The sequence below is a fragment of the Armigeres subalbatus genome, chromosome 2 (genome assembly GCF_024139115.2).
Source record: "Armigeres subalbatus isolate Guangzhou_Male chromosome 2, GZ_Asu_2, whole genome shotgun sequence".
In the NCBI taxonomy this organism is placed as follows: domain Eukaryota; kingdom Metazoa; phylum Arthropoda; class Insecta; order Diptera; family Culicidae; genus Armigeres; species Armigeres subalbatus.
The window spans coordinates 420,489,063-420,506,816 of NC_085140.1; the positions used below are offsets into that span (position 1 = coordinate 420,489,063).

Consider the following 17,754-nt stretch of genomic DNA (forward strand, 5'->3'; position numbering starts at 1 on the left):
TTTCATGGATTGCACTGCAAATAAAGCCTCGAGATGGGACTTCACCAGAAGCTTTTTATTGTCGTAGCGTGATTCCAACGAATTCCACGCTATCGAATAATTGTTAGCCGTCAGATCAATGGAAGCAATCTGTTGCAGTGCTTCTCCTGCCAAAGAGGACCGCAGGTACGTGAACCTATCGATGTCCGAAAGATGGGTATTGTCCACAATCAGATTGTGAAACGTATCTCTGAATGTGACCCACTCCATCAACGAACCACGGAAAATCGGCAACTTGAGTTCTGGCAATTTTACTCGCATAGTTTGGATGGGAACCTGCTGCATTACTGTAGCGGATGCAGAACTAGAGCCCACACCGGGACATGACAGAAGGTTCTTGATGGTAATGTACTGTTACGCAACATCCTCCATAAAATTCCTGTTCGATTCTTCCATCTTTTGTTGTAGTGCTTTCCACTTCCGCTTATCCTCGTCCTTGGCGTCTGTGTCGGAGATATGTTCAACGTCCTCTAGTAGCAATTCAATGTTCACTCTCACTTCACAAAATTCATTGTACACCTCGTCCAGCTTTTTCAGTCTAGCATCCACCGAAGTCTTGTCACGACTTGAATCACAGCTCTTCACAAATTCACTAATCGAATCCACTATGTTACGTAGCAGTCGTTCCTTCTTGGTCCATCTTCGCAGATCTGACATTCTGTACAATATGCACTAGAAAACTCACACTCCACAAGTAATCGAACGCGCTATGGTACGGATCGCGATTGACAGAACCCGCGGACAACAGACAGAAGCAATATAAATCGATCGGAATTGGCCAATCAACCTTAAAGTAAACTCAACCCAGCAGATAAATCAACCTCGTTTTCCAAACAAACGCAAAGCATGCAATCGATCATTTATTTATTCTCGTTTGAGCCACATGCAACTGGCTTTGTGTCGATCGCCGACAACTGACCATGCATTCAGATGCCACTACAGACAAACCTTTGGGAATACTTATCTCGCTATCCTTTCCGGAGGTTGCGCATACGGTGGGCGCTCATTAATTAGTTGAATTCACGTTTCGATCCAATTTGTACTCCTTTCGCCGTAGAGGCTGATGCTTCTCCTGCACCGTCGATGGTGTTCGATCGAACGAAGATAGTGTGATGAACAGATAGATGCCGGTCAGTAGTGGGAAATCGAACAATAGCACATCAATGTGATAGACAATCATCTATCTGCTTGTTATAAGGCACTACACAATGATGCGGACAATGTACATACGCCGGCGTCCAAAATGGTTTGGCCACGCCGTCGCTCGCGCACTTTATGGAACCGTAAATTGATCACCGCGATTGATATCCGTTTCGACGGACCATAACTATGTCAACGTCTTCGATCTAAGGTCACTGGATTTGGATTTTAATTGTGATAAAAATACGGAAACTGTTCTTCGGTTACACCGATACTTGGTGGCTCTTTCACTGCACAGATCGAGTTAAAACCGAGTTTATAGAAACACAACCGATACGGACGATAGTTTATTTGATACTACTTTACGTTACATTCAGGCAAATCTAGATTCGATTGTAGTGTATGCAAGGTACCTATACTATTAATACGGAGAGAGCAAATCTAGTATTCTCGCTATCATCATTTGGGATGATGATTGTTGTAGAGTGGGCTTGGAATCGACAATACTCATAATAATACTAATTAATATACAACATCTAAGGTTCGATTTCTCAAAATTAAGCACTTTCATCAAAAAAATATTTGGTAGGCATGGTAGCGGACACCTTCCTACATAATCGGTACCAAATAGTTTTTCATGAAAAGTTTCTTATTTTGAGAAAACCCGCGTTAGATGACTTTCGCCATAAAAATTTCTGGCGGTTAACTCATGCTGGCTATTTTGCGCATATACTATAGCGCCTGGACATGGTAGCGGCGGGTAGAAAATCAGCCACTGCCAATAATTCATTACATGAAATCATTATGTTGCTGACGAATTCCAAGAGTCCCTTTACTTGATATTCACACCCAACCGGCGGTTGTTAGATTTTCTAACAATTCTGTATAAGAATCTACCAACACCTGTATAAGAATTGGGCATATGCGAAATTGTTAGATTCTTATACAAAAAATGTAAGAAAAGCTTACAATATTGTTAGATTCTTATACAATATTTGTATAAGAATCTAGCAATTTCGCATATGCTCAGTTCTTATACAGGTTTTGGTAGATTCTTATACATAATTGTTAGAAAATCTAACAACCGCCGGTTGGGTGCATTGACTACGAAAAAGCTTTCGACCGTCTCAATCACGAGAATATGTGAGGCGCCTTGGGACGCAGGGGGGTTCCTGAGAAAATCATCGGCCTCATCGAAATACAGTATGAGGCCTTTACATGTAGAGTGCTGCACAATGGGGTCCTGTCCGACCCTGTCCGGGTCGTAGCTGGTGTGGGGCAAGGATATATTCAATCACCATTACTGTTCCTCATCGTAACCGACAAGATTCCGGTAGGTGCGATTGACCGTGAACCAAACCGCAGGCTGTTATGGCAGCCTTTAACCATAACCTAAACGACTTCGAATGAATCGCCTGCTTTGAGCGTGTTTACAGCGGCACACTAGGAGTTAACTTTCTGAAATCAGTATGGCGAAAGGCATCTAAGGTTCGATTTCTCAAAATTAAGCACCTTCATCAAAAAAATATTTGGTAGGCGTAGTAGCGGACACCTTCCTACATAACCGGTACCAAATAGTTTTGCATAAAAAGTTCCTAATTTTGAGAAAACCCGCATTAGATGTCTTTCGCCATACAAATTTCTGGCGGTTAACTCATGCTGGCTATTTGCGCATATACGATAGCGCCTGGATGTGGAAGCGGCGAGTAGAAAATCAGCCACTGCCAATAATTCATTGACGGATGACGTTGCACTTCTCGCGCAACGGCGCTCTGATATGCAGAGTAAGCTCAACGACCTTGCCGAGCGCTCCTCTTCGGCAGTTTTAGTCATCAACGTCAACAAAACCAAATTGTTGGATGTAAACACGGTGACTCCTTCCAGTTTCACAGTAGCCGGGCAACCAGTGGAGAATGTTGAAAGCTTCCAATATCTTGGTAGCCAAATGGCGTCAGACGGCGGTATCAAGATCGACATAGGCGCACGGATCAAGAAAGCAAGGGCTGCCTTTGCGAGTTAAGGAAAAATCTGGAAAAACAGGCAGATAAGTGAACGCACCAAAATACGAATTTTCAACTCTAACGTGAAATCTGTGCTGCTATACGCTAGCGAAACATGGTGTGTATCAGTGGAGAATACTCAACGGCTGCAGGTGTTCATTAACAGATGCCTGCGGTACATAATTCAGGCCGGGTGGCCTCACAACTGGATCTCAAACAACGAGCTCCATCGTCGTTGTCACCAGAGGCCGATAGCAACAGAAATTTGGGATCGGAAGTGGGGCTGGGTCGGCCACACTCTACGTAGGGGCGGAAACGAAATCTGTAAACAAGCATTAGACTGGAACCCAGCGGGACATCGCAGCAGAGGCAGACCCAGAGGCTCATGGCGGCGAAGCCTCAATAAAGAAATAAAAGAAGTCGACCGAAATCTAACCTGTCAACAGGTTAAAGCGATAGCCGGGCAAGGATGGAGATCTTTCAAGTCGGCCCTTTGCACCACCGGAGGTGTGCGAAGCATGGAATCAAGTGTAAAATTGTTTTAATTGATAATTCGGTAAATTTTCTCTATTTTCTCATGATTGTATCATGTTGCATTATAAAGTGGTATGGGCGTTTTGCACCAAATTCTCCTGTAAAAATGTAAACATTCAAAATTCGCGCACACACTATTGCAAAATAAATCAGTATTGGGGTAATTTAACACTGGGGGATAAATTTATTCCCCCAAAATAGAACGAACAGGCAAACCTGTCAAAACCCAAAACATAGTAAAAAAATTTGATGTCGCTCCTCTGGGTATAACAAATGAATCTAGAACAGCTGCTGGGCAAATGAATGTTTCAGATTCATATTCAAAATGAGCATTGCTGATTTTGCCCTAAGGCCGTTATATTTAATCAAGATTATGTTCTTCTGATGCCGGAAAGGTCAAGGGGAAGGGGTAATAAAAATTAAAAATTAAAATAAACAAAATCAAAAAACTCCTCGGATTTGTTAAAGAATGTTTTGAAAATTCCAATAATTTTCCGAATTTTGATTCTTGTTGTCGCATCAAAATTTTATTTTAGAGAAAAAAAATTCTACGACCTTATTTGACTCTAAAAATATTAAACAAAATTATTTTCTCCGCGGTTTTTTTTTATTCGTTTTATTATTTTGCATCATTTATATAAATGCTAAAAAAACTGTTTAATATAAATTTCGCCGAAAAAAATTGAATTTCGTTTCGTAAAATTTCGAATCAAATGGACCCGGATTTCGTTTCGTTTCGAAGTTCCGGAAGAAAATTTGAATTTCGTTTCGTTTCGTTCCGATCCAACAGTAGCATTTCTAATTTCGTTTCGTTTCGTTTCGTCAGGAAAAATTGTGTTATCGCATATCCTTAAGTATTGAACGTATTTGGAGGACTGCTAGTGTTTTTAACCGGGATGGAGGCGTGTGGCCGTGTGTGCGTGCCTGCTCACCAAAGGTGTTATCGTCAACCGATTTACTTGCAACAGTTTAAGGGTTGTAAATATTCGGCAGCACTGAATGATGGAACGTACACACGGTCAAGCAGTTTGACCAACATTGACTCCACCTCTCGTTTATTCAAACATCCATCAAGTTTTACCAACAGCGGCACGAACAATCAATTTATTCGACCAACAATATCACACACGAACGACCGAAGCGCCAACTTGAGCACCAACCATCAAAAAATATACGGGGGTTTGTGCAACTTCACTACAAATGCTCAAACATGTTCGGCGAACCTTAAAAACCAAAATCAAACCGTTTAAATTTTTACAACCGAGCCGCCAACTGTCAAATGGTTGTTCGAACAACTTCACACACGTTCAAACAAAGCAGCAACCGAAGCGGTTTCTTGGGGGCGGAGTCAATGTTCGTCAAACTGCTTGACTGGTGTGTACGTTGCATGAAGCTGATGTTTTTTTATATCATTTTTTTAATTTCCTGCCTGCTTTGAAATCAACCTCACATTCTCGGAGAGGCAGAAAAGTAAACAACAGAACTCACATCACCCACTGCGCCGCGAAGATGAAATTTACCACAGCCAAATGTACACATTCACCCAGAAAATTGAAAAATAATCACCACGCGTTTAAATGGGCAGTCATACGGTAAGACGCGAACTGAGCAGCCTATCAGAGCGACGTGTGACCGGCTGAATGCGAAATTGACTGGTCGGTGTTGGAAATGATTTTTCGGCTGCACCCAGTCGCACTCACCACGGCGGCAATGAAGGAGACTGCAGATTATACTGAGATCCATGTTTTTCACTGTATTGACTGTGAAATATTTCTACCCTGAACAGTTTACATTAGACGGGGAAATCTATTCCTTTGTTTCTTATTGAAAATGGGCAGGACTATGGGCTTGGAAGTTATGAAAAAAAAACAATTTTTCATAAAAATGCACATAAAACATTTTGCTCACTTTTTTGTGCTTACATATTTCTAATGATCAATAAAAAAAAACTCAAGTACGAGACACTGAAGACGACCTTACTGTTGAGGTCGAAATACTGTCAAGGTACAATTAAGTGGTGGAATTAAATGGGATTGTACAAACTCGTCTTATGACAAGTGAAGACATTCCACTAAAAAGCTCAAAATAATTTTCTTAAAAAAACTGTTAATAATCTTTTTTCCCGATTTGGTCACATTTCCTATTTTATCACCCCAAAATTCACCAGGGGTGATAAAATCGGGAATTTATTGTATAATATTATGGGTCTCCGGGCCTTCTATGAAATATTTGTTTTTGGAGCAAACATATAGGCTTTTGTTACACTTAGTGTACAAGAAACCCAAAAAAGCTTACTTAAGCATGAATAACATTCCTACTAACTCTTCAACTACATCCTCTTAGATTTCGTCAATTTGCAAAAATCTTTCAGCCCAAGCACAAGAAAAAAGGTGTAAACCATGCCCCATTTAATTCATTCCAAACGAAGTTAAATTGCCACTAGGATTCGACTTTAGTTTTGCCTCGTTTATCTCAATTAAAAAGTTGACTCCACGAACCGCATTTCACAGCCCGGAGGAAAAGGAAGACCGTCGAAAAGAAGCAGTTGTAACTTTTTGAACTGTACCGAAACGGGGAAGCTCCGTACGAAATGGCTTGTGACATTTCGTTTATTTTTCCGGGTTTCAACTTTGGGGGTGCAATTAGTTGGGAATGGAGATCAAAGAGGAAAGTTCAGTGACTAATTCATGCGAAACTTTATAGCGGAAAGCGATTTCTTTGAAATTGCTTTGAAACATGGTTTGGATTTCAGTGTCGGAACGTTTGAATCGGAAGAACTCGCACCGATGTGCGATATTCCGTAGGAAAATAATGATTGAAAACTGAGCTTGGATTGTTGGTTCACATTTCGAGTCTTTCAAATAAGAGTATGCGGCATTTTGAAAGATTTTCTTTCGATTTTAAGGTTCAAGAAAAATTGGGTGAAAGAAAGAGGTTTCCGTTAGAGCCATCTTCGGCGGTATGTCGTTTGCTTCCGTCTGTCGCAAAATTATAACTGCGGCAGTGCAAAATAAAGCGGCAACATAAACACACCCAATCAGCGCCTGTTAGATTTTCTAACAATTATGTATAAGAAGAACTGGGCATATGCAAAATTGTTAGATTCTTATTCAAAACCATGTAATCTCACAAACGAATATTGTAAGAAAAGCTTGCATAACTGTAATGTGTCATAAAATATTCGTATGTATAAGAATCTCGCAATCTCAGAATTTTCGCAAAATCTAACAATAGTGCACCCAACTAGATCTGTTCACCATTTTAAAAAGATTTCCAAATTCAAAGTGCCACCCCTCTATTTCAATGAGTGTCTCAAATGAGGTCTCCTGACCAATTTTCAGCCTAATCTATAGAGATTTAAAGGTGCATCAAACAAGATTTCTGATTTTTCATACTTTTTCATAGAAATGTCGTCTAAATGCATCAATTTTACTCCACATAATAGAAGCATTAGTCGTTTATAGCTTCTTTAAACTTTTATCTACCACTTTGTTATTGATACTAGAGTACTTATTCTATGACTTTAAGCGAAGACCACTTTATCAAAAAGACTGGCATCTCTGGCATTTCCCATATAAGCGGCCAACTTCATTGCCGGCAGAGCCTCTTCTGAGTTGAAGTGGTAGCTTGTTATCTGTGTGGTAGTGATGTTAGCTAGCTGAAGTAAATGAGCTCTAATAAAGGTGCGGAGGAAGTCGATGTCTGCTAGTGTTAGTTAACTGTCAACAAATAACTTTTAGAGTAAATTTTTTCCACAGTAGGGACGAGTAGAGTTCTACTCTAAATTGCTTCGACATTGACAGATACAATACTTGCGATCTCTCTCGCAATATGTCAAAAATTTTGTCATGAAGCGTGTATTCAAACTATTTTCGCAAATCGCCAGTACCAATCAATTTACAATGGCCGTCCACGATTATGCCCTTCAGATAATTGCCTAGCTTCTGGCTATTCGTCAACCAGCACCACGAACCCTCGCCGCTTGGTTCAGCGGGTTACAACATTTCTCTTTAATGTTTATTTTGCTGATGGTCTACCAATACAAGCAAACGTCGATAAACCCCGCACCTTTATTATTTGCAATGGAATATAGCTGTCAACCCACACAACAAACCACACGGAATCACAAATCAGCTCAGTTTTGTACAGTCAGAAAATTTTTTCGTAAAACTGAGTTTGAAACAAAAAGAGTTTTTCGTGGCAATTCAGAAAAAAAATCACATGGAACAAATTCGGAATTATTATATGTATGAATATCTCGCATGGGCAGTTCCTTAGTACTTAACACCAATCAAGAGAGAAAGAGAGTCAGAAAACTATCTGGGTGTAAGTTAAAAATTGAGGTTGTTTACTTAGTTTTATATGCTTTAAACATATTTCTTTGGGTCTTATTTGCGTTTTTATCTGTTTGTCTACAAAATAAAGTGTTGTGATTAAAAAACGAATTTGAACCTATTGGAACCTTTGAAACATCAAAAACTGAAAAGCGATAAAATTATTTTTTTGCCTAGAAAAATTATTAATCTGTCTAAATTCAGGCTTGCTCCGAAGTAACATAATCACGGCTAGTGAACCAACATTCTGAATATTTTCCGTTCTTTCTATATATTAACATCTATTTTTGTTATCTATTATCTGAATTTTCTCAATAAATTATTGGTTGGTTGGTAATGGCTGGTTTCCTACTCGCCGCTGCCAGCATCCAGGCGCTAACGTATATGTGCAAACAGCCAGCATGAGTTAACCACCGGATATTTGTATGGGGAAAAACATCTAACGCGGATTATCTCAAAGTTAGGAATTTTTCAAGTAAAACTATTTGGTACTAGTTATGTAAACGCCCGTTTCAAATCACTCAGAGACAGAGTGAAATTGTATTGACATCTCTTTTTTTACGGAAATCTTACTCATTTTTCGCAAAAAAAGGTCCACTTGTCAAATTTTAACTAAAAGTTAAACGAATCGGTAGAATGGTTCACAGCCTAAGCCTACCACATATTTTTTTATTGAAGGTGCTTTATTTTGAACCTTAGATGCCTTTCGCCATACTGATTTCAGAAAGTTAACTCCTTAACTCCATTCCCGAATAAAATGAAATTATACAACGATCTTTCTAGTTATCGTTTTCAGAGTATAGAAAATTATAACTGAATGTTTTATGGAATCATATAAAATACTGTACGTTAATTATACCTTGAATGATATTTACGATAGCCCTTATAATATTTTGGTTTTGGATGATACATTGAATGGGTTGTTAAGTATCGTTACCATTCAAAAACATCGACTTTTGCATGGCTTTTTGCAAAGCAATTTTACCATGAATCATTGATTTATCTTCATTTTTGTTTCGTATGATCATTCAGGTTTTGATTATATTCAACAAAGACGATAAATAGAAAGATTCTTCTACGATTCAGCTGTTAATTCGAATTAAACGCTGTTTGATAATCTTTCAATTATACGATTAGGGTATTGTAATATGTATAATATTATATTTCAAACTTTAGTAGGATAATATCTTGTTCTTTCCTCAGTAATAAAATTAGCCAGCACTAAAAAGTATCTGTTATATTTAATTTATTGCCTAATATAGTTATCATAATCACATCAAAACATATTTTGCCACACTCACCACTATTACCGAGTGCAGGACACTGGATTCATAAGCTGCGTTTACAGGACCTCTTCCGTACGGATGTCCACTCAACAATTTCACCTGTAAATTATATTAAAAGAATTAATCCACGGCGCTTTCCTTATACACTATGATGTACATACAAACAGCGTTTAGGTTCAGCCACTTTCGCGACTTTTGTTTTAAGATTTGTTTTATTTGCTCCCACGTCTCGTTCGTGATACTAAAGCCCTGAACGCAATGGAACGGAATGACAGAATTTGGGGTAATAACAGAATTCGACCGTTAGCCAAGCTAAAGAAAGCCCAAACACAATGTAAGCGGGACGGCAACGAAAACGGCAAATTTGACAGTTAGCCCATATATTTTCTGTCAAATTTGCCGTTCTGCTGCCGTTCCGTTGACATTGTGTTTGGAGCTTTAATCTAACAAATTCTACTGTTCTCGTCACCGTTATTTTACATTGCGTTCAATACTTGAATATCATGATCAGAACGGAGGAAGGCACAAGGCATAACATCTAGAGACCAATCACTACCAACTAACAGCGGTCCAATATTTGAATGGTTTTGCGATTGGCCCTGCCGCAATGCGGCATCACACCGGATACTTCGCGATGGGGGTCTTAGTGTATGCATCAGGGTTCTGGCACCCTGGCACGGTCTGTCGGAATACCGTTCTATTATTGGAACGACGTTAGGTTTTAACTTTTTACACCCCAAAGACCACATACATTGAAGAACGGCCACCACAGAAGATTATTACCTTCGGAAGCATATCATCGGAAGCATTGGCCCAAGGTTGACCCCGATTTGCTGAATCCAGTATACAACCGGCGCTCGATCACGGCGCTTCCCCGTGTAGTGTATGGGAGGAAATGGATGATTCTAGAAACAAACAGAAATGGGAAAAACAAGAATAGATTTATTTAGCATTTAATTTAACAATGTTTTGACTTACATGCATTTGAGATCACCACCAACTTTAAGAAAACTATTTATAATGATATTTATAAAGTCTGCCCGACCAACTGCCGAAAGAATTGACACTTCAACGTGCTTCAACACTGAAAATGAAAACACTTCTTTTTGTTCAGTCGGGTGCGAGGTCGGGTGTGAAAAGCTACCCAAATTATATCATGTATGATTTTTTTCTTATGAGAATATTTTTCATTTCTCATTCCAGGTATCTTTATTATAAGATGTACAATCTGTCAATAATTTGGTATGATCAGGGCGGTAAAAAACTTAATCATATGATTGCACATGTATCGTAAAGCTAATGATGATTACAAGCGGAATGGAATACTTATAATATTAAATATTCAGCATACGATTTATTTCTATGCGGGTTCTCTACTATGTCTAGGATAGCATAACCTTTTCGAACTTTTGGCCTTTTAGGCAAGGAATAATAAAAATAAGAAAAATCTAAAGAGTAAATTGTTTCAAATCATATCATGAACACAGTCTGCAGTCGAGATGTGAAGGAAATCAACAGGTCCGTACAGAAATTAACATAGAGTGTGGCACTTTCATCAATTCAAGACCAAATTCCGAATATTATTCGGCTTAAAGTTATGCTGATCTCATAAAATTGAAATACGTTTAATCTCAGTGTACTTCTCGAGAGTTTTTTCGAAGCATAATTTAAATGTGGTTTTCATATATTTTGATTGAACGTGTAACTGACTATACAGTGTCAACTCACTCACACAAACAAACATAGTACCACCTCGGCTCACCGACAGCGCTGCTAACAGTGTCGCTCGATTTCAGACTGTGTTGCCAGTCTTCTTGATAATGTGGTCTTCGCTTATGCCCAAAGACGTACAACCGGCAGCGGTCACTTATGAATCACAAAAAAAGTATCCACGAACCTAAAACTCACGAGTGTGAGATCTGCGGTTATAAATTTCCATTCCGGTGAATTTAGGAATTCATGTACCTAGGGATTTGTCCATAAACATTGTGTTTAGTAAATTTGGAATTTCTCTGTCCCTTTTTGCCTTTCTCGTACAACAAAGTTGTACCGAAAGGCTATCATTTCACTCCAAATACGAACTTTTTATATAAGTCTCGGAGACTTGATAAAAGATAAAAGCTTGATAATGTGGTCTTCGCTTTTATCTAGGTTTCCAAAAAATCCAAAAATACAAATCCAAATCCAAATCCAAAAATACACAAATCAGCTCCTAATAAATCAGCCGAAAACTATATAAAAGTTTATTAATCATCATGCAATGTTCTGTGAAATTGATATGTAGCATACCAACTGCCGTTTTTGCAATTCTGAGGTCAATCGAGCAATCAGAACCAATTTCCAGATCGAATGAGTGACGGAGGTGTATTTTCCTATACATTTTGGCTGAAATCCCCATACAAACTTCAAACCAAATGCGCCAGCTTATGCAACAAGCGATTGAGCTGAAATTTTCAGAGATTGATTTTCTCACCCAAAGACACAATTCTGGGGGGTGCCCCGTGGAATTCGACAACTTTTCTCCCCACACTAATCTGGGCTAGACTAGTGCACATACTTGAAACACATTGTTGGTTGCCAATCTTACTTCCTCCTTAAAATAATGTGACCAGACCAAAATTATTACAAATTTATCACAATTCACACAGCCATACAAATATTTTTCAAAATTTTTTTTGGGCTAAAATTTATGAAAAATGCACTTTTGAAGAATCCATTTTCAAGCCAGTAATGCCATCCAGATAGGCGTCCCGCGTTTCGCAGGACGCTTGCTGGTCACATTACCTAAAGTTCGGAACTTCCAGTTTATCGTTCCTAATATACGCTTGTTTTATTAAATGCAGCTTCCGTACCTCGCATAATCCTTTTGCCTTTATCACTTTGTTATTCTGTCATTTCTAACTATTTGTGGAGCTCCAATGTGCCTGTTTCTGCCTCCATTGCTAGACAGGATGTGGAAGCAATTCTGCAAGATAAATGACTGTAAATGGGTGGCTCCGGGTCGCGAATATTAGGTGATTTGGGTTAGCAAAGGAGGTTATGCGAGTTTCCCATTTCTGCTATTTTTTGTTGATTTTTATAGAGTTCACCGCATTTCAACAGTTTGATATACATCGCAAGTTATAGTTGTGAAAACAGAAAAAAGTACGTTACGAACAAAAATATTCGAGGTAACATAATTCCGGTTTCAAGTTGCTTCAATCAACGGATTAACCAAAGATATTATTTCGGTTTAACCGCTTATAGTATTTTTCCGATCAATTTCACCTATAGTCAATTTATGAAAGCATTTGATTAGATTCCATAATATAAAACTTGCCTCAAACATAACATCATTTCAGTTTTATCTTGATTTAAAATTCAACAAATTTCCCACTTCGTTTCCTTGCGATACCTAAATTTTCGTACCTACCGCATACCATTATTTTCCAATTCAATTTGTCCCAGGATAACGATGCGGAATATTGCCGCTTTCTTTCCTACTTCGTTCAGTATGATGTCTTCTTAACTTGGCATCCAACATTGGAACAGCACCAGATCACGGCCGCCGACACAGGTGTTTGTGACGGCATAATGTTTTCGTTCCATTTTTCATACCAAAACGGGCATGCTAACTGGGTGGAAGCGAATGTTAAAGTCATAAATTGTCACCATTTGTTGGTGAAACTGAATTATCAGAACTAGTTTGGGCATGGAACGTGACTAAACTTTCCAACTCTTTACAATCCGATGGCACGTGTGTGGTCGATTTGAGTTTTCTCGCCGGGTCGTTGTGGTTGCATATTTTTGCATCTGTATACAGATATCCTATATCCTATAGGAAACCGACTTCTTCCAGGTCACTGAACCAAAAAGGCCTGAACAATTTGAATAAAAATACCAATAGCACAGAAAATATCAATGAGTCTTTATCCAGGATTCATTATTCTTGACTTTCACGCTTAATGAACCTCACACAGGCTGAATAATAGCATTGTCGTAAGCCATTCTCTAACCATCACGCCCGTCCTGGATGTGATTGGTGAAAGGATCCTTTCACTTAAATTCAGGATCCAGCACACCCAGAAAGCCGACAGCAGTGTAGTGGCGAGAGCATGTGTGACAGGTTACAAAAACAGCAGCACCAAGCTTTATAGAATAAGCTTCGTACTGGGAAGGACCATTATTGCGAAGAGGAGAAGGCAGCCAACTGTTTCGCTGGTTCCAGTGCAATGCAGCTCTGTAATGCATCTTCTGGCCCTGATCCTACCCGGGGCATGTCGGAGGAAGTAAAGAGCCAATTTGAAGATGCCACTTTAGCTCCATTAGCATACGATGTTCTGCCAGTTTTGTGATATACCTATTAACAGAGCCATTAATAAACACTTTGTGATTGAGTGGAAGTGTCGACCCTTGGCAGTGATGCAAGGAAATGGTGTGCTTCCACTTAGAATGTGGTAACGACGATGTGTCCGGCTTTAAATATACGTAAATGTTGTAGTTGGGGATTAGATGCAATTGCATTTGGTACAAACTTTTGCAAATTGAATAAATCTTTGAAATGCGATAATGAACCTAGGTGCAGTATGATTGATTATGAATGAATGAATATTGCTTCATGCGAAAATTTCATGTATGATTCTTGATCAGTTTCTATCTGGCAGTACTCTTAATATTAGACCGTAAGATGACATCCTTGTTCTTCCTAGACTGTGGTAATAATAAACATATTTGAGTTTCGATTACATGTACGTACCAAATCATGATTATTACGTAACAGTGATAACTGAAAAATTGAATCTAACGAATGTATTATAGTATGGATTTATTTCGGATGACAATGAAACAAATATGAAAGATATCATTTGTTATACAATGAGTAAGCACTATCCCATTTAATTCCACCACTTGAATGTTTAACCTCAACAGTGAGACCGTCTTCATTGCCTCGTACTCAGCTCGACTTTAGTCGAAGTTGAGTTAGGTACGAGAGACTGAAAACGCCATTAATGTTAAGGTCGAAATATGCATCTGTTACGTTACAAACAATTGGTATAAATGAATGGGATAGTGCCAACTCGTCTTATGACAAGTTCTGCTGGATGATCTCTCAAATGAGAGGACCTTTCGAGGCCTAAATATAGACTTTGACCACTATTTAGTGTTATGTAAGATTTACGCAAGGCTGTCAACATCACCAGTTCTTGGATGGCGTGAGAGAATCATATGAGGCTGAATATACAGCGACTGTCGTGCAGAACAATTAGCTCAGACGAACGAATCGAAAGACAGCCATATGGAGAAAATTTGAACGCATTATTGTGGAGGGGAAGGGTTATTTGGCCGAAACCCATCTGACCGAAAGTCATTTGGGCGAACAGGTCATCCGGCCTGTTGAGAAAGTTCAGCTTATTGTTGCTGAAGCTGGCAACACTGAACAAGTCGAAGAAATATAAAGTGACTCGTATGTTGGGAAAAATCGAAATGGAATCTGCTTTCAGAAAGTATTTAAACGTGACTATTTCCAACAAACTTCAAAAATTCTAACTATACGTAAGAAAATTATTTTGAGCTTTTTAGTGGAATGTTTTCACCTGTCATAAGACGAGTTTATACAATCCCATTGAATTCCACCACTTAATTGTATCTTGACAGATACGTATTTCGACCTCAACAGTAAGGCCGCCTTCAGTGTCTCGAGTCGAGTCAAGTACGAGACACTGAAGACGGCCTCACTGTTGAGGTCGAAATACGTATCTGTCAAGATACAATTAAGTGGTGGAATTCAATGGGATTGTACAAACTCGTCTTATGACAGGTAACTATACGTGTTAGAAAAGTGCGGTGTTCATAATAAAGAAACGGAAATCGGAAGTATTTCGGCTGCCTATGCTGCATCTGTTTACAAACTTTTCGCAACTAGATTATTTACCATTCGGATGAATCATCACAACAACATCACAGTCAACACAAAATCGTATATGATGCAAAAAAAGATGCTAAAAGGGAGGCGATATATCGCCTCCACTTTAGCATCTTATATAACACCATATACGATCTTGTGTCGACTGGGATGCTGTTCGCAAATAATGTAGCATCTTCCCACAAAACGCTCGTATTGATTTTATATCTGTACAAACGGAAAAACAAATGTCTCTACTTTTGTGCATCCCAGTCTTGCAAAATGTCGTGACCATCACCAGATGATCAGATATGAAAACAAAAACCACCACGCTTTTAAACGATGTTCTTTACTGACAATCACTGCAAGCGCATCGTGACATGTAGAAGCTGACACGTGAGTACCTTCGGTAAGCGTGACACCCAGATTGACAACCACAAGCTGAGAGCCATAAAGAGCATCAGGTCGGTCAGCTGTCAAAAGTGCAGGTGAGCACCGTTATTGATTGATTTTGTTGTCGTTTGATTGGACTGACGTCGTTTTTAATTGATAAATTGGATAAATCAATAGTTAAATTAAAGGGCGCATTCACAAATTACATAACGCTAAAATGGACCTGGGGGCTGGTGCCCCCACCCACCCTCTCGTAACGTATTTTGTATGGGAGGGTTCTGAAATTTGTATGGGCCGTATTTGTGAATGGCTCTAACTAAGTTTGTACCAATTTGATCCAGACGATCTTTCGAAAAAGGCCAAATTTTTTATTGATTTTTTCAAATGGATACAATCAAAAACGACGCATCCTACAAAAAATGTTATATGGGTGACTATCGCAAAATCAGTCAAACTTTCTACTCAAGATACCGGAAACAATCCAAATTGAGCCCTACACTGAAAAAATCAGTTTCAACAGTTTCAAAATTAAAACTCGATTTGCGAAAAACGCTTTTTTGATTTGTACGAAATTGTGTCTCAAGATAGGTGATTTTGTTCCTACCAACCGTCCATACATCGCAAGCTGGGCACTTTGAAGGAAAAAAGTTTTCTAACAAAAACTTTTTCTCGTCGAAATTATTTTCAGTGTATTTTTATCCGTTGCGATTAGTTACGACCTAAATATTGTACTCTGCTTGACTGTACAGGAATATTTAAATATATGTATGTCTATGTTAAATCCACTGGCACTCCTTGACACTGAGAAAAAAATCAATTCCGACAAGAAAAATTTTTGTTAGAAAAACTTTTTCCTTGAAAGTCAAGCTTGCGATGTATGGACGGTTGGTAGGAACATAATCACCTATCTTGAGACACAATTTCATACAAATCAAAAAGCGTTTTTCGCAAATCGAGTTTTAATTTTGAAACTGTTGAAACTGATTTTTTCAGTGTAGCTCAATTTGAATTGTTTCCGATATCTTTATTAGAAACTTTGACTGATTTTGCGATAGTCACGCATACAACATTTTTTTGTAGGATGCGTCGTTTTTTAATTGTATCCATTTGAAAAATCAATAAAAAAATTTGGCCTTTTTCAAAAGATAGTCTGGATCAAATTTGGAAAAACTATGTATGTACTTTTCTTTTAATAGCACCTCTTAAAATATTGCACAAAAGTCAATATAAACAATAAGAACACTTAAATGTTCCCAAAAATTCTATGTTGGCTTCATGCATTTTTATCACAGCAAAAATCCATTAATTCCGCTAAGAGGATTATTCCACATCTGTCGAGCGTTGATTTCAAACCAAACACCGCATAGGTGAAGTGATCATCACGATAGTAAAGATGACATGGATATGACAACCACAACATCAGGAAAGTTTTCCTATCATTCATGCTGGTGATCACCGGCAGAAGAAGTGAAGACATGGTGAGTGACCAAGCGCTAGTTGCTAAAATGTCACTTTCATGGTGATCGTTACACCAAGCATGTGAGATCCATATTGAGCATCACAATTGAGTGCTTGACACATGACCTGGATTTTGTTATTGTCACGCTTTGCGTGACTTGTACGGTGACACTTTGCAGCACTGATCATGGCAAATGAATGCGAATGGATCATATGGCAATGCAGAGTCAACTGTTTGTTTGTAATTTTCGATCCAGGAGGTATTAGTGAGAGGGATCAATACTGGTATTGAGTTCAAATTCTGTCGTCATATCACCACAACGAATACGGAAACATCAACTTCAGAATATTTGGTGGCTGTGGTAAGAGTCATTCCATGGAAAAAATGAGAAAAAATACTGCTTGGCTGGTTACTAGTGTCACGTTCGGGGGTGTTGAGAAAGTTCAGCTTATTGTTGGTCAAACTGGCAACACTGAACGAGTCGAAGAAATATAAAGTGACTCGAATGTTGGGACAAAAAGGTCCGCTAGACTATAATACACTAAAACCTCCATGAGTCGATATTGAAGGGACCATCGACTGTTTGTTTGATGCTGTTTGAAGGGACCATCGTAGTAACGCAGAAAATATTTTTTAACGTGAAATAATTTGCTTCTACGAGTCGATATCAAGTCATAGAACATCGACT

At 38.7% G+C, this 17,754-nt stretch overlaps 1 protein-coding gene and 1 long non-coding RNA gene across 2 annotated transcripts in view; one reads left to right on the plus strand and one right to left on the minus strand.

The window, feature by feature from the left end:
- The window catches only part of LOC134217739 (putative odorant-binding protein A10), a 120,402-nt gene that overhangs the window by 94,487 nt on the left and 8,161 nt on the right, over positions 1 to 17,754 (plus strand). The gene's annotated exons all lie outside the window — the stretch shown is intronic.
- LOC134217738 (uncharacterized) lies at positions 9,277 to 10,438 on the minus strand. The gene is made up of 3 exons (XR_009981147.1): positions 10,312 to 10,438; positions 10,117 to 10,238; positions 9,277 to 9,432 (listed from the first exon to the last, which is right to left on the minus strand). It is a non-coding gene; the product is annotated as an uncharacterized LOC134217738 (long non-coding RNA).